The 27,410-nt window shown below is 37.7% G+C and overlaps 1 long non-coding RNA gene across 1 annotated transcript; it reads right to left on the bottom strand.

Annotated features, from left to right (window-relative positions):
• Positions 1-1,708: 1,708 nt before the first annotated feature.
• Positions 1,709-7,114, bottom strand: LOC122137270. The gene is made up of 3 exons (XR_006154727.1): positions 7,091-7,114; positions 2,101-2,196; positions 1,709-1,965 (listed from the first exon to the last, which is right to left on the bottom strand). It is a non-coding gene; the product is annotated as an uncharacterized LOC122137270 (long non-coding RNA).
• Positions 7,115-27,410: the final 20,296 nt, after the last annotated feature.

The following is a 27,410-nucleotide window of genomic DNA, read 5'->3' as shown; positions in this document are numbered from 1 at the left end:
AAAAAAAGAAAGAAAAACTCACACTCACCTGTTTTCAGTATCAGTTCAGTCATCAGTGTAACAGAGTTCAATAAAACAACATCAACTGATTCAAACACATACACAGGGAAAATACACTAAAATTTTGCAATGCAAGTTTAATAATTGGATATGAAGTTCAAACAAAAAGATAAATGATTGCATCAGGTAGAGGCATGACCATTTTTAAAAATATACCCATTAAAACAAGGTTTTCAAAAAGTTCAAGTTCAGTTCATATTTTGTTTAATACAGAGAGACTATGAAGTTCAGAACAGACAAAGAAAAGATGTTAGTGGATCTGTTGAATGACATCATTCAAATCAGTTCTGTCATGACAACTCTCAGAGAGTTTAGCATGGTAATGTACATGACGATGTTAATGAGTTTGGTCTTGGCGGAACAGATCTGCTACATTGCTGCTTCTGCAGCAGAGAAGGTACTGAGAATTGCTACTCCCAATACATCCACCACCGACATGCAGCTGTCAGCATGTAAGAAATACTGCTGCTGCACATATATGAAATAACCCCTCAACAAACAGGAGACACAAGAAATGAGCAATACATTTATGCATATATATGCATAACAAACAACCTTTACATAGTTGTATCAAAATCCTGAAAGTATCCTGTAAGTAACTGGTGACAGAAAACCAAACCCCTTCGCTTGTTGAGACTTTGCTCTCTTATTAGATTTTTCTTCTAAAAGAACAGTCAGAGTGCAGGATGTGGCCTATTTGGCAGAGTCTCATTTCTGTCTCTTTGATTCACCATTTATCAGATAAAGACAAATTTTCCATTTCATGAGTCTTGTGCTATCTGTTCAAAACAAGAAATTAGCATCTACATATCTGTACTCTATACTAAGATGACAAACCTTATCCAGCAGATCAGCTGATATATTTTAACATAACCCTTAGATGATGTCCGTGACTTTCATCTGAATTCTATACATTGTGTGCAAATCTGTGTTAATACAACAGAATGAAAAAAAAAAAAAAAAAAAAAAAAAAAAAAAAACATTTACAGGCCAAATATCCACCTGATCTCATGCCGAAAACGTACCTGTGGGAACTTTTTTGCAAGATGAGAAATACATACTGCCATGTACATTTTCGTGACATATTCAATGTGAAATTTCCACTGAGTGAACAGATGAACGTATATATGGTGCATTTTATGTGATGTTGGTTTTGTACATCACTGCAGACTTAAAATGTCTGTTGAGTGGCACTATAACTTTAATAGCCTTGACGTTTTAAAATAGCGTATCTGCACTACACCTGTCCAGCATGCTGTTTTAGCTTGAATTAGCAAGCATGCTGTTTTAGCTTGTCAATCACTAGCATGCCGTTTTAGATTGTTTTTTGATCTCTCATCTTTCAGCTTTTTTCATCGTGAGTCATGTGTTTGACAGGGTTTGGAACCAAGGATTCTGCATCCTAAGTCCAGTTCTCTGCTGGCTGAGCTACCAAGCAAGCTTGTTACGGCTGAAAAGCCAAACATATGGAGCTATAATCATAAACGATTACAAGTGCTCGCTGTTTTACCACCTTTAGTGTTCATTTCTTTTGGAAACTGCAGTGATTTGTACTTATTGAAAAAGTTCCCGCAGGTACGTTTTCATCAACTATCAATCTACACAGTTTTTATCTAAAGAATAACAGCTGTAAAGAATAAAAATGGAAATTACTCAGGCCTAATCTTCACTATATGACAGGATGCATTAGAAAGAGAGAGAAAAAAATTAAATGCCATGTTACCTTATTGTAATTTTTAGAATGTCAAAATATTTAGCAAATTTAAAAAAAAAGCTGAGTCTCCATTAAAAAGATATTATAAGATACTTAGAAAGAACGGAAGTTAATTATCCAATATAAAGCCAAAACACATTCACAGGGGAAGACAATGATTCTTAGATCCTTAATGATACGCTCCCCGTTCCCTAAGCATTAAAATAAAAGAATTACATGAGGATAAAAGGAAGATTCGGACATTTGCAAATAAAATGGTAAAGTTTTTATAATAATGTAATATTGTAAATTTAGTCCAGACCCTCCAGACAATGTGACAAACTTACATGTTTCCAAAAAGAGTTCTGCTGTCAGTAGTCCAGAGTTCAACAAAACAAGACCAACTGCTCCAGACATGTACATGATCATATGAGAGGGATGCACTAGAACACAGACATCAAATGGCTGCACTAATTCATGAAACTATGATGACAAAAAAAAATTTGTACATTTGTATTTTTAGTTATTCTTAATTAGACCATTTTTATAAACTACTATAGAATATTGTAAAACTATTAGATGTTTATGTCCTGTTGCATTAATACAAATATTTATATATATATATTTAAATTGTTAAATCAAGAACATTTAAAATTACTTAAAGTGATTATTTTTAGCAATGAGTGATTACATGATTTCGATCCTCCCCACACTACTAAATGTTCTGCCTCTGTGTGAGAACAAAACTGAATTGATTCAAAAGTCAAAAGGATGAGCAGAGTATATGCATTTATCCTTGGATTAGAGCACACAACAAAATACAATAAAAAACAAACTCTGGGTGTTCATGAAGTTACTAAGACTAAATATTATTGTTACATAATGTCTTCATTATGGTCTATTAGTTGTTTCATATGTTTTAGATTTTTGCACACCCATGTGATAAATGGAATGAGTTGCACCTGTTTGGGCATTTCCTGTGGGCAGCCATTTTAAACAGGAAGTGATGTGGAAAATGTGTAGTGGGAATTTATTTATTTTTATATATTTTTTTTGACCTGCATATGCCTTATTCAGCCCGCCACCATTTTGATTCGAAAACGAGGCTGTGAGGGTAAACAGGAAATAACAACAATTAAACATGGCTGTGTGGACTACGAACCTGTCATATCTTCCTCCTCTTACGCTCAATGTTGTGGAGTCATGGGCGGACGAAGGATCAAAAATTCCCAGGTCTATCCTCCTGAAGGGTTACAGCAACTGGATCGAGGGTTATATCCACGATGTTGAAGGTAAAAAGTTACTTTTTCGACTTTCTTGTGAGGTTAGCTTTAGCTTAGCATACTGCATAGAAGATCACGATAGAGCTAATGTTGCCGAACGACCTAACGTTACATACTGATTGTATGTGCTGCTAACATTAGCCTCTTAGCCAATTCAAAGTGTTGAACTGTAGTGTTTGATGTCCATGACAATTGTGGTTTACAGTGAAGAGAAACGAAGCAGGCTGTAATGTTAGGGCCTGATCTTTTCGCTCGATGCTGTTGTAAGGAAATTTCTACACCCTCCATGTTCAGGACGGTTCATGTTAAGTTCAAGTTTTGGTCCTTAGTTCATTTTTGGACCTTGTTTGTATGTTTGTTCGTTCGTTCATTCATACTAAATACCAGGTGTTTCTAGTAAGCCGCGTCATTCTACAATGCAAGTTGTTATGGGTGACATGAATATGGTCTTAAGTAGTTTTTCTGATCTTTAATGTTGTAAATATATTTATTTATATAAGTACTGGGGGAATAAAACAGGTTAGGCTGATAGCTGTTTGGGATTAAAAAAAACAAACAAAAAAAAACAAAACATATTGACCGACTTTTCCAAAACAGCTTAACCGTTTCCCAAAGTACTTAGTACAATAATCTTATTACACAGATGTAATAAGTAGAGTGTAACTAATTACTTTTTTTTTTTTTAAGTAACTTACCCAACACTTGTTATAACGTAAGTGTGTAACTTAGTTATACCAACAACCGTTATAGTTTGGAAATATTTTAAGACAAAGGATAAAAAAAAAAAAAAAAAAACTGTTATTTTGTACACCTTGTCTTGAAATGTGGGTTAGGGTTAGTTAATAATGGCTTTGTTAATAACGTTTTGTTGCTTTGTTGCAGGTGGAGCTGTCTTCAGAAAACCCATTTATCCGAGACACCCAATGCACTTGTAAAGCAGGATTGGGGCACTGTAACTATTTACTGGGACTACTTTACACACTGGCTCACTACTAAAAATGGAACATAAATCTGTACCACCAAGAAAAAGTAAAACCTCTCTGCCTCAAACATGGCATGTGCCATCAAGAACAGTAGGACTAAAAGACAAAGCCAATCAGCATAGTATGGGTTTCCAAAGTAAAACCACCAAATAATAGTACCCCCATATAGTAAAATGCACAAGTGAGGGAATTATCCCTAATGTTTACTGCCCAGTCCCTGTCCCATTGCCCTGTGGTGAATTTGAAGAGAATCTGAGGGGAAAACCTAAAAGCATCAGTCAGCAGAAGAAGCCACATGTTTAAATTATTAACCGCAAGTAACCAACAAAAAAACTTGTCACCACAGAGTTCGGCAACTTACCTTTAGGGTCTATTTTATCCTACCAGTTATGATTATTATGGGGATAAGTGGATTTACCTGTGTGATTTTTTTGTAAAATGTAATAGTGATTACCACCTGAAACGTATCCATTTCAATAAAGATGAATGGGAGGAGGTGAAGTGTAAGCTTGATTTTTTATTTTTCAGCTGTTTCTTACCTGTTCTGTGCAACAAGAGAGTGTAAACAGAAACAAAACCTCAAATTACCTTTTGCAGTGTGAAATTATGTATTCTCTTTATTTTGACGGCTAAACGACTGACATCCCGGTACACAACAATATGCCATAGTGAACGCTGCTGACTGCTATCCCTCACAGCCTTGTTTTCGAATCAAAATGGCCGCAGGCCGAATAAGGCGTTATGCAGCTACCTTATTTTCTTTATTACAGTTATGATCAAGTTTTGCTAAAACTATTATTGGAGTATAGAGCTGAACAGACTTTCCCAAAAGAAAGCCATTACAACATGTTCATATAAAATAAATGTTTAAATTAGATCTGTATATATAAAGAGTGCAGTTTTAACACAAACAAATAAAACATCATCAGGGTAACTAAAACAATGAATTAATTTTTCATTAAATAGTTATTAATCACAACCATGTGAATATTCAGTTCAGCAATATTTCTCATGTGATATTGCTTAAATGAGATATAAAGGGTACAGATTTTTTATACAACCTATTGTTAATTTTTCTTTTAAATAATAACTTGACTAATTTTGTTTTGATAATATATTATATATAATAAATTAAGTGTTTCACAATGCTCTAACTTCTGCTTTTTCCAACAGCATTTTAATAATAATAATAATAATAATAATTTTATAATAATTATATTTATATATATATATATATATATATATATATATATATATAATATATATATATTATATATATATAGGTGCTGGTCATATAATTAGAATATCATTGAAAAGTGATTTATTTCACTAATTCTATACAAAAAGTGAAACTTGTATATTATATTCATTCATTACACACAGACTGATATATTTCAAATGTTTATTTCTTTTAATTTTGATGATTATAACTGACAACTAAGGAAAATCCCAAATCAGTATCTCAGAAAATTAGAATTATTGTGAAAAGGTTCAATACTGAAGACACCTGGTGCCACAACTATAATCAGCTAATTAACTCAAAACACCTGCAAAGGCCTTTAAATGGTCTCTCAGTCTAGTTCTGCAGGCTACACAATCATGGGGAAGACTGCTGACTTGACAGTTGTCTAAAAGACGACCATTGACACCTTGCACAAGGAGGTCAAGACACAAAACGTCATTGCAAAAAAGAGGCTGGCTGTTCACAGAGCTCTGTGTCCAAGCACATTAATAGAGAGGCGAAGGTAAGGAAAAGATGTGTGTAGAAAAAAACTGTACACGCAATAGTGATAAACGCACCCTGGAGAGGATTGTGAAACAAAACCCATTCAAAAAATGTGGGGGAGATTCACAAAGAGTGGACTGCAGCTGGAGTCAGTGCTTCAAGAACCACTACGCATAGACCTATGCAAGACATGGGTTTCAGCTGTCGCATTCCTTGTGTCAAGCCACTCTTGAACAACAGACAGCATCAGAAGAAGCATCTAAAAGACAAAAAGGGACTGGACTGCTGCTGAGTAGTCCAAAGTTATGTGCTCTGATGAAAGTAAATTTTGCATTTCCTTTGGAAATCAGGGTCCCAGAGTCTGAAGGAAGAGAGGAAAGGCACAGAATCCACGTTGCTTGAGGTCCAGTGTAAAGTTTTCACAGTCAGTGATGGTTTGGGGGGCCCAGTACATCTGCTGGTGTTGGTCCACTGTGTTTTCTGAGGTCCAAGGTCAACGTAGCCGTTATACCAGGAAGTTTTAGAGTACTTAATGCTTTTCCTGCTGCTGACTAACTTTATGGAGATGCAGATTTCATTTTCCAACAAGACTTGGCACCTGCACACAGTGCCAAAGCTTCCAGTACCTGGTTTAAGGACCATAGTATCCTGTTCTTAATTGGCCAGCAAAACTCGCCTGACCTAAACCCCATAGAAAATCTAGGGGTATTGTGACGAGGAAGATGCAATATGCCAGACCCAAGACTACAGAAGAGCTGAAGGCCACTATCAGAGCAACCTGGGCTCTCATAACACCTGAGCAGTGCCACAGACTGACCGACTCCATGCCACGCCGCATTGCTGCAGTAATTCAGGCAAAAGGAGCCACAACTAAGTATTGAGTGCTGTACATGCTCATACTTTTCATGTTCATACTTTTCAGTTGGCCAAGATTTCTAAAAATCCTTTCTTTGTATTGGTCTTAAGTAATATTCTAATGTTCTGAGATACTGAATTTGGGATTTTCCTTAATTGTCAGTTATAATCATCAAAATTAAAAGAAATAAACATTTGAAATATATCAGTCTGTGTGTAATGAATGAATATAATATACAAGTTTCACTTTTTGAATGGAATTAGTTAAATCAATCAACTTTTTGATGATATTCTAAACAAGACATATGCCATGAACACACTAATTGCCCAGGGGTTCTAAAACAAAGATGTTGAAACTGTTGAAAATGTTGAAAAAAAAATGTAAAAAATGTAGTCTTTAAATAAGGGGGATTTATTCAGACAGGTTTTTGTTATTATGGCTCATTAACAGTTTTCAGTTTAACACACTACACATTTTAATCTCACTTACCTGATCTGAGAAGGCCACATGAGGGAAATTTGTTCGACAAAAATGTGCCAAAGATAGAAAAAATGAAGAGATCCAATTAAAACTGCATCCAACTAAATCCTAAAAAAAAAAAAGCCTTATTACATCTTTTCTTATCTTTAAACAACTATTTTGTGAGAACCTTCCATATGCAAGTGGATATTTTATCTAGTGATCACACTTCAGGTGTATTTGTAATACTACTACTACTTAATAATAATAATAATAATTGTTAGGTACAATATACTTATTGTGTGCATGCTGAATAGCATTTTTCAGCTATTGTGGTGGGATTTCAAGTGTGATACAGGTAAGGTTAGGGGACAGGTTTGGAGGTATGGTTGGGTGTCACGCTAACAAGAGGGAATCTCTTTTCTAAGTCACTATGATAACTAATGTGAACATACCATTCATCAACTCTTACCTCTACACAGTTTTAGACAGAAGACCACAACACATCCAAAGCATATTCCAAGAAATAGATGTGTCATGTTCCTAAAATGTGCACCTCTTTTCATGGACATAAAAAACTGTCAGAGGAATAAAATAAAGGAAAAAGAAATATTACTCCACATAAAATAAATATTGTTACTGTGCAAAATAAATAAATAATCAAACTGGAATTACTATGCAATATTTGTCAATAAATGTATTGTTTCAATTAAATGAGACCCAGTGTACATCATGAGAATTAAAAGGATACTCCACCCAAAATGAAAAATTTGAATAGTCCATCTGCTTCAGTGTTTCAACCCATAACATTATGAAGTGACAAAAATACTGTTTGTAAGTAACAAAAATAATGACTTTATTCAACAATTCCTTCCTCTGTGTCTCTCCACATCACTCACACTGCCTATGCTCTTCTGTGTCAGCCACGTCACTAGGATGTGCTGTTTTTCTTTCAAATCAAACATAAATACAGGTAGAAAAACAGTGCATCCTTGTGGCGTGGCTGATACAGAAGAGTATACACAGCATACAGTGATGTGGAAGGAGACACAGAGGAGACTGTTGACAAAGGAAATTTTTGAATAATCAACCGTCGTTATTTTTGTTTTCTTCGCTTACAAACAGTATTCTCGTCGCTTCATAATGTTATGTTTAAAATACTGATGGCAGATGGACTATTCCGGATGACAATGCTTTTCATACTTTTCCAACTTTGACAGTGTTACTTACTTGGAAGTCTATGGGACAGTCACAAGCCTCCCGATTTTCATCCAAATTATCTTAAATTGTGTTCCAAAGATGAACAGAGCTTTTATGGGTTTGGTGGAACGACATGGGAGTAAACGCTTAATGACAAAATTTTTATTTTGGGGGTGGCGCCCAAACTCCCTCATGAAAGAAGAAAGCCGCCATGTTTACAAACTTTGAGGACGAGCGATTATCAGGATCAATTAAAAACACTGGATTTCCAAAAAGTATGTGAAATATTTAAAGTTCACCGTATAGAATCTTTAAAATTATGTCAGAGAGATTTACACAACAGTCTGTAATTGTGGCGACATTTCCACGCCTCAAAACGTGACGCTGAATGAAACGAAATGTGATTGGTTGTTTGACATGTCGGTCAAAGGCCTTGCATGGGCGGCCTTGGCCAATGAAAGCTGCTATGAATTCCAGACCCTTCAATCTGAAGGCTAACACGAGACTAAGTTGTCATTAATGTCAGACTGTACAACAGTCAAGGGGAAGTCGTGGAGAAGTCGGTGGTTAGGGTTGGTAGAGTTGGACTAATAACCCTAAGGTTGCAGGTTTGAGTCTCATACCAGCAGAGATAGTGGTGGGGGGATGTGAATGTACAGCGCTCTCTCTCCTACACCTTCAATACCAACGACTGAGGTTGCCCTTGGGCAAGGCACTGATCCCCCAACTGCTCCCCGGGCACCGCAGCATAAATGATCCCCACTGCTCCGGGTGTGTGTTCACTGCTGTGTTATGCACTTTGGATGGGATAAATCCAGCAGAGCACTAATTCCGAATATGGGTCACCATACTTGGCTACATGTCACGTCCCTTTCACTTTCAAGGTGCATTTAAAAAATGGGGAGCATGCAAGGAAAACTTCTTTTAGTTTTACCTTATCAACCCATACACGTTCACACATGAGTGAGAGCATGGCAGTGCATGCGGGGCTGTAATGTGGGCTATCATAAAGTATAAGAATGGCGACAATATCAGCATATTTAAGAAGAATCGGTGTAAGCTGCACTACAACACCTACATGAAAACAGTGGCGCAACCTCTGTTTATCCATAGCCAAAAGCAACATATCATATGGAATTCCGTAAGCAGAGGACGAGAGCGCCAGAATTTATGCGGTTAGAAGAAATCTAGCATTAATTCTGATCATGGCTTTTCTCTGAAAAACAGAGACAGTTTATGTTTGTCCGTAGGAGAAGTCACACTGCAGTACTGTGCACCAAATCTTCTTCCACTGCCAGAAAAAGGCAGTGGGTAACATATTCATACTTAAAAAGACAAAAAAAACTTTAATTTTGATTTCATGGGGCTTTAACACACAAAAGAGTGATGGTAAGTAACTTTAACCAAGTGAAATCACCCAGTCTCACAGTTTTCAGCTAAAATCTTCTTCTGTACTACATCTTGGAGGGCCTGGCTTGAGTAAATTAATTATTTTTGAGGTGAATTATCCATTTATTAATGATCATCACTATGTTTTTTTAATGTTCTCCTTGGGAAAGAAAAAAAAAAAGAAGAAAAAACTTACATTCTATACATACCTGTAAGATACATAACAGGTCCTCAGAATATAAAGAGCACAGCAAGTGATTATCTCACTATCAAATCCTGGAACATAGTAATCAATTTTGGAATAAAGATGGACATGACAAAAAACTGTGTGGTGATGGTGAGGAAGAATCACATCAGAGAGAATAAACAAAACCACAAGCATACTCAACACAGTAATCTTAAGTCAGTTGATGAAAAACTGCACTCCTGCAAATACAAAGAAAGAAATCTTACTATTGTGCTTTAGTAATCTCTTTTTTTTCTAAATGTATGAACTACAAAACTCACCTTTAGTAAAACCCCAGAAGATGAAGGCAAAAAAAAACATGCAGATGTTTGGACAAAAGACAAGGTGAAACCTGAATTGTCCAGAAGTTTGTTCTGCTTGAGCAAGCTGTATGCAAGCAATGAGCAAGACACTTACAGTAACTCATGCGGATTTATTACAGGAAATATGAAGTATGGAAGTGGGTTCTTCTTATAAAACACACCTGTGCTATTTGATGTGCAGGAGATCAGACGGCCAGAACAGAAAGTACAGCTCCCAAATGCAGAAACAATGCAGAGAACCAAACACCATTATGTGCAAGATAGAAAAATCTGTCAAAAAACAGTAATCGGTTACATCTGGCCATTGAGTATAATATATAATATATTTTAATCTTTAAAATCTAATATATTTTATGAAACCACTTCATCCAGATGTTACCACATGAAGCACATAATATCTTACTTGATGAAACAGTGCACCAGCTGAATGTCCAGCCTGTAGAGGAGGTCTTTAACCTCACAGATCAGACGTCACTGGACTCCTTTCAGTCCAAAAAGTCAACCACTTCTGTGGAGAACCACTTAAAACTGCTCTGGGTCTATCTGAAATAGAGATATCATCATTAACATGTTAAACTTGTTTGTGTTTATGAAGAGATGATCAAAATCACCTGATAACTGTCGGTGTAACTGCAATCACTGTGTTGTGAGCTGCATGATCCTTCTCTCTCTGCTCCATATAACAGGAGTATTTTACCTGCGTCAGACTCAGTAACAGAACTGAATGTGTGGTCCGGTAGTTCACTGGAAAACACTGTCTGAACAGTCTTTCTCCCAGCCTGTACTGCCAGCTCAGTGACTCCTTCACCATCAATGTCACATCCTGAGAGTGACCTTCTCTCTCTCGTGAATACATGTTGAGATAGGGTTAATGCTCACTTTGACTTTGGTCTTTCTGTACCAACAGCAATTCACCAATGAAAATAATGTGCTGCTGCTTTTACCTGTTGGAGAACACAGACACACTTGATTTAAAAAATGTAAATCAGATGAGACTGAAGTGTTTTCTCCTAAATAACTGTTATAGTCATTTATAAAAGACCTGTCAATATACAATCAATGGGGAATTTGGAAAACATAAGCTTTCCAAGAGAAGATCTTGTTTCCTCTCTGTAAAATCTAAATTATTACAGAGTGAAGTAATAAATATATCTGTTGTTTTGATAGACGTCCTGTTTTTTATGTTTTTTTTGTTTTTTTTGTCACCGTCAGAATTGTCACATGAATAATTCAACTTGTTTTAAAGTGCTTTATTACTTATAATTAAGTTGGTTTTGTACCAGTTACTGTGAGAATCACTCGTATGTGATGGAATAAATGAATCAATTCACTCACCTTCAGTTTGTTCAGAGTGGGGTTTGAAATCAGCACTATCTAAAACACAAAGAGAAAAATCATTACAGTGTGACATGGTAAACTGGGCATTTTACCAGCATCGTATAAATGGATATAGAGCTAATGGCACTGTTATGGGTTATAATACCAAACTCAAATAGTTGTGTGTTCTTCTGAGGTTGTTGAGTTTATTTCAGTTTACGGAACTTGCAAATTTTCTTAAATAAAGAGTGCATCTAGATTATGATCAGTGATCATATTATTTACAAAACCTGATATTCAATAAGCCAAGCTTTATCATTTGTTTATCCGTATTACATCTGTTTTTATTTGTTGAACCTCAATTAAATTGTTGCTCTTAAATTGGTTTGGATGTTTTTTGTATCTTCTAGCCCCGGGAACAGACACAGTCTCTATAGTGTGATATCTAGGTGAAAGTCTCTATGTGCTGAGAATTAATCTGACTTCTGTGACTGGAAGGCGGCTAGCAGGCGGTCGGTTTAGCCAGTCTGTCTGCTTCCCTGACCTAAATGAGCCCCAGTTAGTCAAGTACAAACTCTAAGACTATGTGCCATATTTCTAGAGAGAAGGCGGCATCACCCCAGGAGGGATGAAGACCATCTCTTTTCAACAGGTCAGGCCTGCCCCAAAAGCTCGTCCAGTTGTCTATGAAACCTATATTTATTCTCGCGGCACCACTTAGACATCCAGCCATTGAGTGATGAAAATCTGCTATGTATCTCATCACCACTGTAAGCAGGGAGGGGACCAGAGCATATTACAGTGTCTGACATCATGCTTACATGTTCACACACCTCTTTAATGTTATTTTTAGTGATTTTCGACTGGCGAAGTCGAACATCATTAGCACCGGCGTGAATAACAATCTTACTGTATTTACGTTTAGCATTAGCCAGCACTTCTAAATTTGCCAAGATGTCAGGCGCTCTGGTTCCCGGTAAACATTGGACTATGGTGGCTGGTGTCTCTATTTTCACGTTCCGTACAATAGAATCGCCAATAACTAGAGCACTTTCATCAGGTTTCTCAGTGGGTGCATCACTGAGTGGGGAGAACCTGTTTAATGTTTTGATCGGAACAGAAGAGTGGTGTTTAGACCACGACTATGCCGCCTCACAGTCACCCAATTGCCCTGCTGCAAAGGCCCTGTTACGGAAGGAACCGAACAATGTACAGGACTCCGTGAGCTAGGCGCATCAAAGCCGTATGTAGAGCCCTCACATTCTTACTGTCAATTAAAGAATTAAAGTTTGGATGCGTGTCTCTAATTCTGAAATCTTCTCTGTCAGCCCTAACTATTTCCCTGCATTTATAACATGTGAATCCCTCATCACCGACAGAGATAGATAAACTATACATGTGGCAAGCAGTCCAAATAACAATAGCAGGAGAAACCATTACTCACTGTGCTTGATGAAAGATTCTTACCACAGTAGTTTGAGGAACTTGTGAAAAACCAGAGAGAGAGTAGCGAGAGAGAGGAGAGGAGAAAAGAAAACAGCGATAGGCACAAATGGAAACACTAATGACAAGCTACTTGAGTGCTACTTGCTGATGCAGGTGCACTGCACTCAATGGATTTAAAAAATAAAAGTGAGCGATCAAATTAATCAGATTAGATTGATAGATAATATCAGAAATATGGTGGGAATTAAGTTATATTTTATCACTTTAAACAACAGAGAGTGATAGTAATATAAAGATTTTACAGAAAAACAAAGCTACACGGAGCTACGATCACAAAACAGCAAGCACGGCAAATAGGAAGCAGGAATAACACTGTCCAACAGCCAACACTGTCCAATAAGTTGATTTTAAATTTCATGGCATCAACAAATCTCAAAAAAGTTGGGACAAGGCCATGTTTACCACTGTGTGGCATCCCCTCTTCTTTTTATAAACATCCTGCAAACGTCTGGGGACTCAGGAGACAAGTTGCTCAAGTTTAGGAATAGGAAGGTTGTCCCATTTCGCGTCTAATACAGTCTTCTAGTTGCTCAAACGTTTCTTAGGTCGTCTTTGTCGCAAGTTCCTCTTTATGATGCGCCACATGTTTTTCTAGGGGTCGAAAAGATCTGGACTGCAGTCCTGCCATTTCAGCACCGCGGTCCTTCTTCTCACGCATGCCATGATGTTGTAATTGATGCAGTAATGTGGTCCCGGCATTGTCCCTGTTGGATAATGTGCAAGGTCTGTCCCTGAAGAGACGATGTCTAAAGGGAGCACATGTTGTTCTAGAACTTGGATATACCTTTCAGCAATTGATGGTTGCGTTTCCAAATGTGGTAGCTAGCGCCCATTGCACACGCACTCATGCAACCCCATACCATCAGAGATCAGGGCTTCTGAACTGTGCGCTGATAGCAACAGTGGGTTTGTCCCTTGTCCGCTTTAGTCCGGATGACAATGGCGGGTCCCACAGTTTCCAAAAATAAGTTCAAAGTTTGATACGTCATCACCACAGAACAGTGTTATCCACTTTGCCACAATCCAGTTTAAATGAGCCTTGGCCCGGAGAAAAAAAAACGCCTGCTCTATCTGGATCAAGTTTTAGCTATGTCTTCTTTTTTTGACCTATGAGGTGTTTAGCCAAGCAATGGCGAATGGCACGGTGGGTGTTTCACCCGACACTGTTGTCTGTAAGTATTCCTGAGCCATGTTGTGATTGTTTCCAGTACAGTAGCGATTCCTTTATGTGAGTCAGTGCCATATAAGGGCCCGAGGAGCGCATGGCTGCATCCAGAATGGTTTTTCCCGGCCTTGGCCCGTACACACAGAGATATGTTCCATTCTCGATCTTTGGATGATATTATGCACTGTAGATGAATGGATACTACAAACGTCTTTGCAATTTTTCTCTGAGAAACTCCTTTTCTGCTATTTCGCCACTTATTTTTCGCCGTCAGCATTGGGGGAATTGGTGATCCTCCTGCCACTAGACTTCTGAGAACACTGCCTACTCTGAATGCTCTTTTTATACCCAAATCATGTTGCCAAGTGACCTAATAAGTTGCAATGGTCCTCCGCTGTCTTATATGATACATTTAACTTTTCCGGCCTCTTGCTGCTACCTGTCCCACTTTTTGAAATGTGTAGCCTCTCATGACATCCAATTTGGCAATATTTGGCATGAACATTTCAAATGTTTCACTTTCAGCAACATTTGATATTTATTATATATAGGACATAAACTATGTATTCGCACTATATTCTATTGTGAATAAATATTAGTTTATGAATTTGTAATTCTGGCTGTCCTAATTAATGCAGCCTAAAAATCCTTTAATGGTTTGAATATTAGAAATGTGTTAGTATGTTATGTGTAAGCCAGGTTAAAGTGATGGGTCTGTAATCTACATTTAAAATGACAGAGTGTGTCTGTCTCCAGAACAATGTTAGGTAGGATATTCCAGAGTTTTGGCACTAAATAGGAAAAGGATCTGCTGCCCGCAGTTGATTTTGAGAACGCAGTGGATGTGGAAGACTAATGCAATAAGAGCTTGTTCAAATAATGAGGTGCTAAACCACTCAGAGATTTATAAGTAATAAGCAAGATTTTAAAATCTATATGATGTTTAATAGGGAGCCAGTGCAGTGTTGACAGAACCGGGCTAATATGGTCATACTTCCTGGTTCTAGTAAGAACTCTAGCTGCTGCATTTTGGAACAGCTGGAGTTTATTAAGCAACAGAACAACCACCCAATAAAGCATTATAATAATCTAACCTTGAGGTCATAAACACATGGATTAACATTGATGCATTTGACATTAAGAGCATAGGTCGTAATTTAGATATATTTTTGAGATGGGAAAAATACAGTTTTACAAATGCTAGAAATGTGGCTTTCAAAGAAAAGATTGCTATCAAATAGCACACCTAGCTTCCTAACTGATGATGTAGAATTGACGGAGCAGCCATTGAGTCTTAGACAGTGTTCTTGGTTATTATATGCGGAGGTTTTAGGTCCCATATTTAACACCTCTGTTTTTTTCAGAATTTATCAGTAAGAAATTACTCGTCATCCAGGGTCATATCACAAGTGGAACAGTAACGGCCCTAGTACTGAGGCCTTGAGGTACTCCATACTGCAAGTGTGATCGATATGATCCTCTTCATTACTTGCACGAACTGATGGGCGGTTTATAATATGATTTGAACCATGCTAATGCACTTTCACTAATGCCAACAAAGTTTTCAAGTTTATGCAAAAAATGTTGTGTTCAATAGTGTCGAACACAGCACTTAAATCCTGTAGCACTAATAGAGAGATACAACCATGATCAGATGATAATAGCAGGTAATTTGGTAACTCTTATTGAGAGCATCTCAGTACTATGATACGGTCTAAATCCTGACTGAAGTCTCACAGATACCATTTTTCTCTAAGAGGATATAATTGTGAGATACTACCTTTTCTAGTATCATTGGAGCGAAAAAGGCGATTCGAGACATTTGGGGGGGGTCCTGTAATTCAGACAGCCAGCTTAATACCACCAGTTTAAAGTTTTTGGGACATAATCCTAATGACATATGAATTACTATAGTCAGAAGAGGATCCTATGACTTCTGGAAGCCTCTCTTTAGGAGCTTAGATGGATAGAGTCTATCATACATTTGTTGTGGTTAGATCTCTCCTAGTAGAGAATGAGTGGAATTGTTCCTCAGGCATCTATACACACTAACTGATGCGATACTTGGGGATGACCCCGGCTGGCATGGTTACAATTGGATCTCTATGTATCAATATTGGAAGTAACGTAGTTCATAAAGTCTTACTGCTGTGCTGTTGGGAAATGTCAACACCGTTAATGCTTTTTTTTCCTTAATTTGGCAACTTATTCATATATACCTGGGGTTAGGTTTTTTTTTTTCTTCTAAAAGAGACAAAAAGTAATCAGATCTAGCAGTTTTTAATGCTTTTCTGTAGGATAGGATACTTTCCCACCAAGAAATACGAAATACCTCTAGTTTTGCTGCGCTCCAGTGTGCCCATTATACCACGGTGTCAGACTGTTTTCCATAATCTTCCTTATTGTTACAAGCGTAATTGGGAGCAACCGTTATCTAAACTATTAGAAAAGAAAAGAAGAGAGTCAGTAGTTCTGTTACATCATCAAAGGTGTTTGATCGCTATGGATATGCTGCAGAATTGACGATAAATCAGGAAGATTAAGACTGTAAAAAGCAGTTTTTTTGTGGTAGAAGTGATGGTTATACCATACTGTAAACAACCGGTTCACTCTAACTGTGTGTGCACCGCCATGGGAGAAGAATAATGTGCCTAACGCAGACATGCAAACAAAAAATCTCGTTGGGAAAGCTAGTATTGTTTGAATTCTAGTTAAGAAGCGAAAGCATCACAACTGCGTGGGAGCAAACCACTATAGATGTGGTTGTCGCTACAAGTTAGAAATGGTGAGGTCGGTCTACAGTTTCATAGAAGAGAGATCGTTGTGCACCCGACACGAATGAGTCGCTGTAGAAACCGGAATACGTTCCGTGGTTGTGGTGCTGTCAACGCTCAGCAAGAGCCAACGCAAAATTTCTGACGTGTCATCTGTATTAAAGAAGGTGGACTTGGGAACTAACGTTGCGGAGAAAGTAAAGGGAGGTTGGGCACAGACGGCTGACGCACAAACATGTCGAGACAGTTTAGCTACCAGTCCCCCAGAGCGGTGTCTTGTGCAAACTACTTCATAGTGATGTTTAGACTACGGTACGTAGAAGCCGAATTCACGTTCACGTTTCATATTCTTTTATTAACATACAGATTAGCTTTAGTTTTTGCTTCAGTTTTTTTTCTATTCTATTCTGTTATATTCTATTTCTATCAGTTAAATAGAGTGTTTTGATTATTATATTATGTTAGGCCGTAGCCTTTATTCACACTAATAAATATGTTTCCCTGGTGTTCTTTCACTCGGAGTCTCTTGATCAGTAGGATGGATTTATTCAGAGAAATTCCAGAAAACCAAAACATGGTGATATGTGAAAAAATATTATTGCAATTTATCTTGGGTTCTATTTCAATACATAACTTTAAAATTTAATGAATCCTGTGAAGCAAAGCTGGAATTTTCAGCATCCTTACTCCTGGTCTTCAGTGACACATGATCCAGAGTTCAGAACTCATTCTAATATGCTGATGTATTATCAGTGTTGAAACGTTGTGCTGCTTAATTTATAGTTATGTATATTGTTTTTTTTGGAACCGTAACAGTTTTCCTCTCTTGATTAATAAAAAGTTAACAAAAGGACAGCATTTACTTCGAAAATGTAGAAGTCTTGTCTAACAATGTCTTACTATCATTTTGTCAATTTAACACATCATGGCTGTATAGGTAAAAGGTTTTTGAAGTTTCTTAAAAAAAAGAACAGAAAAAAATCTTGTAATAGCTTATATTGTAAAACACAAAGATCTCTATTTTGAGTAAACATTTCTTTGTTTTAACTATTTATTGGTCAAAACAGTTCACCAACTATGGTAGTATAGAGATCAGCACTGATTAGAATGATTTCTGAGGGATCACGTCACACTAAACGATCTGCAGTAATTATGCGGGGATAATTAAGCTTTGCTTTCACAGGAAGATAGATTCTTTTTTAAATGTATAATTAAAATATAAAATGTTTATTTTGACAGATTGCAATATTTCATGCAAATTATTAATTTTTGTAAATAATATTCAGCATTTTTAATCAAGTAAATAGGCTTAGCAGCCTTGATGCAGCATAAGAGGTTTGGTTGAGACCATTGTAGCAGCAGATTCATTGCAAGAATTATATACTGAGTTTGCGGATTTATAAAATTCATCTGTGACTTCACATTTTTGCGATGCAGGATGTGTGAGGAATGTTTTGTGCCTATATTTATTTGCAGAGCAATAGTATAGCCAAAGGACATGTGACGCGTACGGAGTTCTTGTAGGTTTGTGATTCATAGAATAGGATTTATGCACTCTGCAATGGCTCCTATGCAGGATTCAAGAAGGTGTTAACTGTTGTGTGTGTGTGTTGTTGGAGAGAGAGTGGAGTGAGAAAAACAATATTCCTAAAAGTTGCAACTTGTGTTGGCTATTCTCTACAACTACAAATTCCAAAGCTGTCACCAGAAGATGCCCTGCGCCGTTGTTTCACACGACCACAAAGATACCTTCATATACAAACCACCTCAATTGTTATTTCATGCGGCTATTCGTGTTCTGTTTCGTTGTGGTTGTGCTTATGGGGTTTATAAATGTAATAAAACAAAGCCATCACAAATCTCTACTAATATATTCTTGGTAATATGGTTCAATTTAAATATGCCCTTTCTTTTAGTTTCCACCTCATTTTTATCAGGCTGCTGAGATGGAATCTGCACATCTGTTAACGTTGTAGGAAAAGTAACAGAAAACCAGTTGGTGAGTCTCTCAACAATTATTCAATTATGAGGTATTATTCATGTCTCTGGTAGGCAACAAAACAGAAACAGGATGAGTTATGGATCCCCAATGGTGATTAAGGTTAGGGGTTTGTTCAGATCTCTAAAACTTATTATGAGCATTTTGTAAGGAGTTAACTGCTGTACCATAAACAAACACCAGGTAAAACAAATCCTATAAAAGGATAGGACATAATAGTACATTTATGTTGTAGGCTGAAGGAAACACAGATATGTCAGTAATCACGCCTTTCTAATTAGGATAAAAGGCCATAGATTATTAGATTGGACCCAATTTGTTTTTTTATTTAATGTATGCTTTTTAACAACTGTCAGCTCACTGTAGCAGTTGTACTTGTCAGCCAGCAACGGACTTTCACAGTCCATGTATGATAAGCAGCAGATAACCCGTTGTCAGCAGTGACCTGACCTAGCTGGACGACCCTGAGACCTCATTTGAGTCTGACTTGTAGGAGTTTCATCGTGGTTAGTGAGGGTTTAGGAGTGGGGGAGGTTGAGGGTAACTCACAGTGAGGGGACGAAGGCTCAAAAGAGTGCTCTTGGTAGCGGATGACATCCCATCCGTCTAAGCCCTTCCAAGGTCACCTGCAGGAAGATCAATGATGCTGAAGATGGCCAAAACAAGCTATCTGCATCTACATTAGTATTCTTGGGTGGCAACGGGGCATTTAGCAGCCTTTCAGCACAGAGTGCCATGTCGATATATGATAAGACGAGAGACACAAGGGCACCCTAGGAGTCTGTGGTCAGAAAGTGACGTTAACTATATGGGGGGTGCTCACTAAAACATTTATGGACAGGTCAAGACCAGATACCGCAAAACTCAGATAGTGATGACCAGCCAAGTGAGTTGTATTGCATCGACAATCTGTGAACTGGATAACACAATGATAATATTTCTGTTGGATCGAAGGATGCAATACACATTTATAGCACATACAGAAAAGGTTTAATAAGACCAAGACCAGTATGAATGTTTTCAATATTATTAGTATGTTAGTGGGTTTTCACTAAAAGGCAAGCATCACTTTTAATTAATGCATTATTCGTTCGTATATACAAGAGACACTTAGAAAAGAATCTCCCTAGAAAGCATTGGTTTTTGCACAGGAAAGCATAACAATGTAGTTGACGTGTTAGAAGACTGACCGACTGGTCATTACTGGGGCAGAACATAAATGTTTTTTTTTTTTTTGTGTCCTGAACATAAGTGTGAGAATCACTTATACGAGTCATTATTTTTCTTCTGTACCATTACAGGCTACTAGGCTGTATTGCTATAACATGATAAAAATATGTGACATGAATTGCTAATTTGTTCCCCATCCCTGTCAGGAAATCACTGCTGTGCAGTCAAAGCAGGGTGACAGCTCGAAAACACGTTGTGCTGTCTGAGATCGTGACTCGAGGATTGATGGCCCGATAAGGAAATGACATATGCTTAGTCCTTGTTCAAGGATGCTTCATCAATCACATGAGAGAGGGCAAGCACACAAACGTCCTGCACACCTAATTTGATAAGGTGAATCACAGTAGACTGGAGTGGAATAGGATAGCTTTTGTGTTGCCGTGTCATTGTTAATGCGACATGTGTATCATTCTTCCTATGATATAGAGTATTGAGCTCTTTACTCTCTATACCCAAAACTGAGAGCGTTGAGCCTGCTTTGTTTTTAGGAGAGAGAGATAGAGTGAAAGAGAAAATCAAGGAAGTAGTAATTCCTTCTTTCAGGTAATGTTCATGAATCCACAGGGCAAGGCTAAAGGATCTTTTAAACTGTCCCATGTTTTCAGAGCTAAACAAGGACAACTGCCTACCATATTTATTAACATACCTGCCCACCTGGGCAGGACTTAGGGGGGCGGGGGGCCCCTGGGCTTGATGTTGTTTGGGCCCTACACTACCCTACACTACAAATGCAATCAAAATCATTATGGAGTAACAAACATCTGCATTTGAGGTTCATAAATAGTACAATTTAATATGTACGTATGTCTAGGCTATAGTCAAAGTTTAAAAGTAATATTAAATATTCATTATAATATAAATAAACAGGATGTGTTCTCTCAGTTGAGAGATCAAAACCCTGAAATAACTTTGGCCTTTTTTTTTTTTGCTCAGAGATGTTGGCTTAGTATTTTAAAAGTTATTGTCATGTCTGTGTCCTCTTATGTCAGGTTCTTATTTAATCAATAAATTAAATTGAATAAAAATACATGCTGGCTATTAACAATCAAATGAAATCACTATCAACAAAATTCATAAATGGATTTTGCATAAATGGTTTAGTTTAAATCGGACTCCCAATCGAAGGGTTGTGAGTTCGAGTCTTGGGCCGGCAGGATGGGAAGTTGTGGCCTAATGGTTAGAGAGTCGGACTCCCAATCGAAGGGTTGTGAGTTCGAGTCTTGGGCCGGCAGGAATTGTGGGGTGGGGGGAGTGCATGTACAGTTCTCTCTCCACCTTCAATACCATGACTTAGGTGCCCTTGATCAAGGCATCGAACCCCCAACTGCTCCCCGGGCGCCGCAGCAATAAAATGGCTGCCCACTGCTCGGGTGTGTGTGGTTCACAGTGTGTGTGTGTGTGTTCACTGCTCTGTGTGTGTGCACTTCGGATGGGTTAAATGCAGAGCTACGAATTCTGAGTATGGGTCACCATACTTGGCTGTATGTCACCTGTCACTCACTAATGTACGACATTTTAAATGACTGGAAAAAAGGAAAAATAAGCTACTTTTTAAAATATGAAACTACAAACCGCCAGTAGGTGGCAGCAAGTGACTGTTTTTAATGAGTGAGTGAATTGTTTAAAAAGCTGATTCATTTAATTGTGCAAATGACTGTATTATGAATCTTATAGCCTGACTGAATCATTTGCTGGTCCGTGTAATGCTGAGGAACAAAACACTGTTGTTCGGAGATGCAGCGATTTTGCTGTTTGGTCTGATTTTTTTCTTCTGACAGAGTAAAATGGAATTTTGTTGTGTCTGAGAGTTACTCTGTAAGTTGTTTATTGTACATTCGTGCAGATAATTTTGAAAAAAAAAAAAAAAAAAAAACCACAACAGGATTCTTGTTTGTGTGATAGGCTAAGTTCTACAGTATATCATAGGCATACCAGTAACTATGCTATAAAAACAGAAACTCATTAAATTGCCTATTGTTTTTTTTTATTTAAAAATCATTTTTGATGACATTTCTCCCCCACTATTTGTAATGGCAGTTAAAGGACAAGAGAGAGCTCTCAAAAAAACTAATCAGAGAATCACAAATTTAGTGGAACATTAATATAGTAATATAGAAATCATTGTCTCTTTAAAGAGATGAGGTGTGAACATTTGAGAATTTATTATCTTTCTAAATGTGTGCTTGTTAGGGTCCCAGTTAATGATGGGCCTGTCTTTTGTTTGTTTTTTGTTAGGTATGTCATTAGTGGGGGAGTGGTCTTTCCACCTGCGGAAGGGAAGAAAAAGCTCATTCCTACTTGCCCGCCTGTGTTGCCTCTTGTTAATGTTGCAACTACGAGCCGGTTGTAACAGTGCTCTTTGGGGCTAAAAAGGCTTAATGGAGCTGTTTAACATAGCCATGTGATAACACCGAATAGAATCAAAATAATGTAGACATTTGGCAATTGTGCATGTTTCATGTCTTGGTTTTTGATTTATTTGAGAAAACAAACACCACTCATGCATGTTTGTAATCTTTCTGATTTCCACACAACAACAAAGGGTCAAGGAAGCTTTCCATAAGGATGTCACCATGACCTTGAATTTTTTTTTTTGGTTCTCTGTGTTGATTTTACACATTTCTCCATCTCTGTCTGTTCTCAAAACAGTTAAACACAGTAACTCTATACACTTTGTAATTGTCCTAAAACTAAACTAATTGTAAGTTTTCATTTCATAGAAATTACAAATCATGTCAAATTTTCTTAAAACACTGGTGCACATACAATATGTTATAAGAAAAAGAAGAGGAAATGCAGTGTTTGCCTGATGTTTACACATTTATCACAATTGCTTTAACAATAAAAGGGAAAGTTATATGGGGGGTGGGGGGGTGTAAAGAAAGAGTTGTATGTCCTAAAAGGTCATGGAGTGGGTAGAGAAAAGGGGTGTTTGTGTAATGAGAAAGAGAAGAAGAGTGAAACCGGTATAAGGAGATGAGCAGAAGTGATGATGTTTATAAAAAGAGGAGAGGAGAAGGAAAAGAAGAAGATGAGATGAGGTAGAGTGGAGGGCTTTGGTGTAGGTGGAAAGAGCAAGAGTAGAAAAAACTGTAAGAAGACATGGACATAGAAGAAAGTGGTCAGAATGGTGGGAGAGAAGAGGTAGAAGGTTATTTTAAATAAAAATATACCCTATACTGACCTACAATGATCTTAAGTCTTCTATGCACTCCAGGAAGTTGCAGCAATCCAATAAGATCACACTGTGCGACATGGATCTAAGTAAACTTGGGTATGACATGCATGTAGAACTTTATGATGATGACATATTGACTCTTATGACTACTACAACGCACGTTTCTATAGAAGAAATAAAACGTTGTCAGCATGCGATAGGATAAACAAAAAAGAGCATGATGAATCAGACTTTGGCAGTTTGTAGATTTTATGTGTGCTGAAAAAAGTGGTGGAAGCGCGAAAGAGGAAGCAAATAAGAAATTGAGTTTAAAGAGTTTTATGTTTTTAAGCGCCATGTCACAATGGATTTCACGTTTGCCTTTTTATTGGCTAGTCAGTAAACGTGGGGTCATAGCAGCAAACACACTGTGTTGATCATGCTGAATTTCTGGACATTGTCAGAAAATTATCATAGGCTAATCTTTGGTCGCAAGACTGTGATAAACGGCCATCTTTTGAGTCTGTCTCACTGTACGGCATAAGGACCACTGATTAGGAGCCACAATCACAGAAATCGCCATGATGCGTGGAACAGCCGAAAATCATTCAGCAGTGTGTTTCAGGCTTTATAGGATTGTTAAAATTGTGCAGTGTTGTAGAAGGCTTTACACAGCCTAAATACAAACTTATCTTAACCAAACAGTTAAACTTTATTTACTTCATCTGGACATCTCGATTCAGAACCACCAAAACTGTTCCGACTGAGGCTAATATCAACCAGTTGTCAATATAGTTATAGTTCAATATGCAAATATCCTGGAGTCTCAGAGGAGCCAGAGCTGCTGCTCAGGTATTTAACCGCTCAATATTGATATCTTTTGAAGTATGCGCCCTTTGGATTTATTCATGTAAGCCCTTTACCCACCACCCACCTTTAGAGCCAGATAGGTGGAGCATTATGCTCTCACGAGGGTGAAAGAAAACTGCAGTGCAGGCTTCCGAACCCGGACAGAGAGCACTAATCCAACGGTGAAGGCAGAGAAAGGGCTAAATCGAATGCGTTCATAGTTCTCTAATCTCTATCTCTAACCCCTCTACTAGATCCATCTGTGATCCCCACAATCTCAGTCTCAGTCGCAGCTAAAAACCCCGTGCCGCTCAGCAACAGCGGGACTGGAACCGCAGGCAAGCATGAAGGTACAGTCGGAGCTAGCATGATGGAAACAGGGATTGGACTTGTCTTGAGAGGCATCAGCAAGTCAATGGGAAGCCAAAGTCTCAGGTCTTATATTTATTATTTTATTCTCTTTTTATTTTTATGTATTTTATTATTTTATTTTTTTTGTGGGTTTCGTGCTGTCCGTCGCTAAGGCATGGGACACACACAGGCTTTTCCTCCTCACCAACGGCATTAAACACTGGTCTGTGTCTACACCAGACGCAAGCAGCAAAAATACAGGTGTGAACCCATTATAATCAGTGGACCCTGTCTACATATGATCTCGGCACAGCACGACAGACGCGACGTGACAAAACAAAACCCGACATTAAACTGATGCCTTGTTCTATTAAAGACATACTGACACAAAAGTTTAAATGATTTGCAATGGTTGCTTTCTCGCGTCCCATGTGTAGAGCTGTTTGCGGCACAATGCCGACAACTGTAGCATCCGGGTATAGACATGGTGAGTGAAGCCAAAGAGCTAAGATATGACTCATCAATATTTTCTGCTTTTTTTAAGCTTTTTGAATGACCAGCACCTGCCTGGGTCTGTGTTACTTCATCTGAGGCTTTTCTCTTCCCTTTCACAAACCGATCCATCTCCCATTCTAAGTTACGTCCTTTGGCTGTTTACTGTTTTATTTCTTTTCTTTTTCCGCTGATATTATTATTATTATTATTATTATTATTATTATTATTATATTATTATTATTTTTTTAATTTGAACCTTAAATTATTATTTTTAATTTTTTTATAATTTGAATTATTTAATTTTTTTATTGTCAGCTCAAACTTAAAATCAGCATGCTTTTTATTTTCCCCCCCCGAAAGTAACATATGCGCGTTCCGGGTTTAGCTTTGCTGATTGTAGAGGCGTTCAGTGAATGAAATGGTACAACAGTTTTGTGCTTTGAAAAACGTTAGCCTAGATTTTATGCTTTCAGTTTGAATAAACTCTTATACAATACAGTTTGCCGATATAAAATGGTAAGATTGTCCATTAACAGCTGTCAACGCAACGGCAAAAGCGTGCTTTCACCTACTATTTACACACAGCACATTTCTTATTTTGTTTGCGCATGCGGAACTGCGGACCACTTATGTGCACCCCTGTAAAATATGTATATATATGAAATGCATGGTGGTCAATGTTTCCGTAGTATCTACTGATATTTGATTCTTTATATTTTCCAAGCCCAATATGTAAGTCAATCTGGAATTTGTTTTTGAATTTAATTATGCATAGGGAGAAGACCTTAAACCTTGTTCTAAAACATGGGACTTTAAGCTAAAATGAAATAGGCCTCATGCCAGAGGGGGGCAATACCATGGACACCTCCGACAGCAACGGCCAATCAAAACATTGGATCTGAAAAGGCGCCAACTTTGCATATAACCTTCCTCTCAGGAAAGAATTAAATGTTCTCTTGAGACCATGAAGTGTTCTAAGTAGGGCTGCACGATTAATAATGAAAATTGCGATTGTGATGTGTATCTTTCATTGAAGCACGGTTCAGTGGAGGTATCAGTAGTAATCTCTCTACTCCAGGAGAGGCCAGAGGGCACAAACTGAAATTCCTTATATGCCCCGCAGAAGAAAGGTAATACACGTCGTTCCAGGGTTATGGCTAGAAGGGATACTGCGGTGGGCCAGCAACTAACAATGAAGCCATAGTTCACTGACAAAGCTACACATAAGAACCGTTTTTTTTATGATCGCGCAGACCGATTTAATTGCAAATTATGAAATCGTTCGGAGATTATGAAAAGCTGTTTGCGTAGCTTGTCAATGAACTATGGCTCTGTGTAGTAAATTCTGTTCCATCTAAAGCCCCCATTCTGTTATAACATCGAGCCTTTACTACTACTAAAGTTTTGTTGTCATTTGATAAGATACAGGTGCATCTCAATAATTAGAACGTCGTGGAAAAGTTCATTTAGTTCAGTAGATTCAATTGTGAATTGTGAAACCTCGTGTATTCTATAATAAGCAATGCCGACAGACTGAAAGGGGTAGTTTTAAGTTTTCTTTGATTTTTTTAATTGTGATGGTTTTGCCCCGCTCACACATTTAACAAAAACCCACCAAGCATTTGGTCCGTAATCTCCACAAATTAGAATACTTAATAAGTACCAATAAAAAAAAATTTTTTTAAGTGAATTGTTGGCCTTCTGGAAAGTTTCATTTTTCATTTACTGTACATGTAGCTCAATACACTCTTGGTAGGGGCTCCTTTTTTGCTTTACTTACGATTTAACTGCCTCAATTCGGCGTGGCATTGAGGTGGATCAGTTTCCAGGTGTGTGCACTGCCTGAAAGTGGTATGGAAGCCCTTAGCTTTCTTTGACAGTGGGGGCCACTTCTTCAGCTCATCTTTTGCAAAAAATTTTTTTTTTTGGCCTTTTTTTGTTCTTGTTTTTAATTTTTTTCAGATTTCTCTATGGGGTTCAGGTCTGGTGAAGTTTGCTGGCCACTCATGGTCATTTAACCATACGTTTGGTGGCTTTTGGCAGTGTGGGGCAGGTGCCAAAATCCTACTGGAAAATGAAAATTCAGCATCTTCAAAAAGCTGGTCATCCAGCAAGAGAAGCATGTGGAAGTGATCCAAAATTTCTTGGTAAATGGGTGCAGTATACAATTTTCCACGGACACATCAGGATTTATAAAAAAATAAACTTGCCGTAAAATATGTGAACGCAAGTTACGGACCATTCTAGACCCGGCGTAAGCGTTCTTTTTTCTTTTTCCTGGAGTGAGAAAAGTAATTAAGAAACACACGATTTTAAAATCTGTTTTTCATTTCGATATACACATTTTTACATTAAATATTAACACCACT

Source organism: Cyprinus carpio, chromosome B4, assembly GCF_018340385.1.
Source record: "Cyprinus carpio isolate SPL01 chromosome B4, ASM1834038v1, whole genome shotgun sequence".
Lineage (NCBI taxonomy): Eukaryota > Metazoa > Chordata > Actinopteri > Cypriniformes > Cyprinidae > Cyprinus > Cyprinus carpio.
This window is presented reverse-complemented; position numbering and strand designations above follow the sequence as displayed.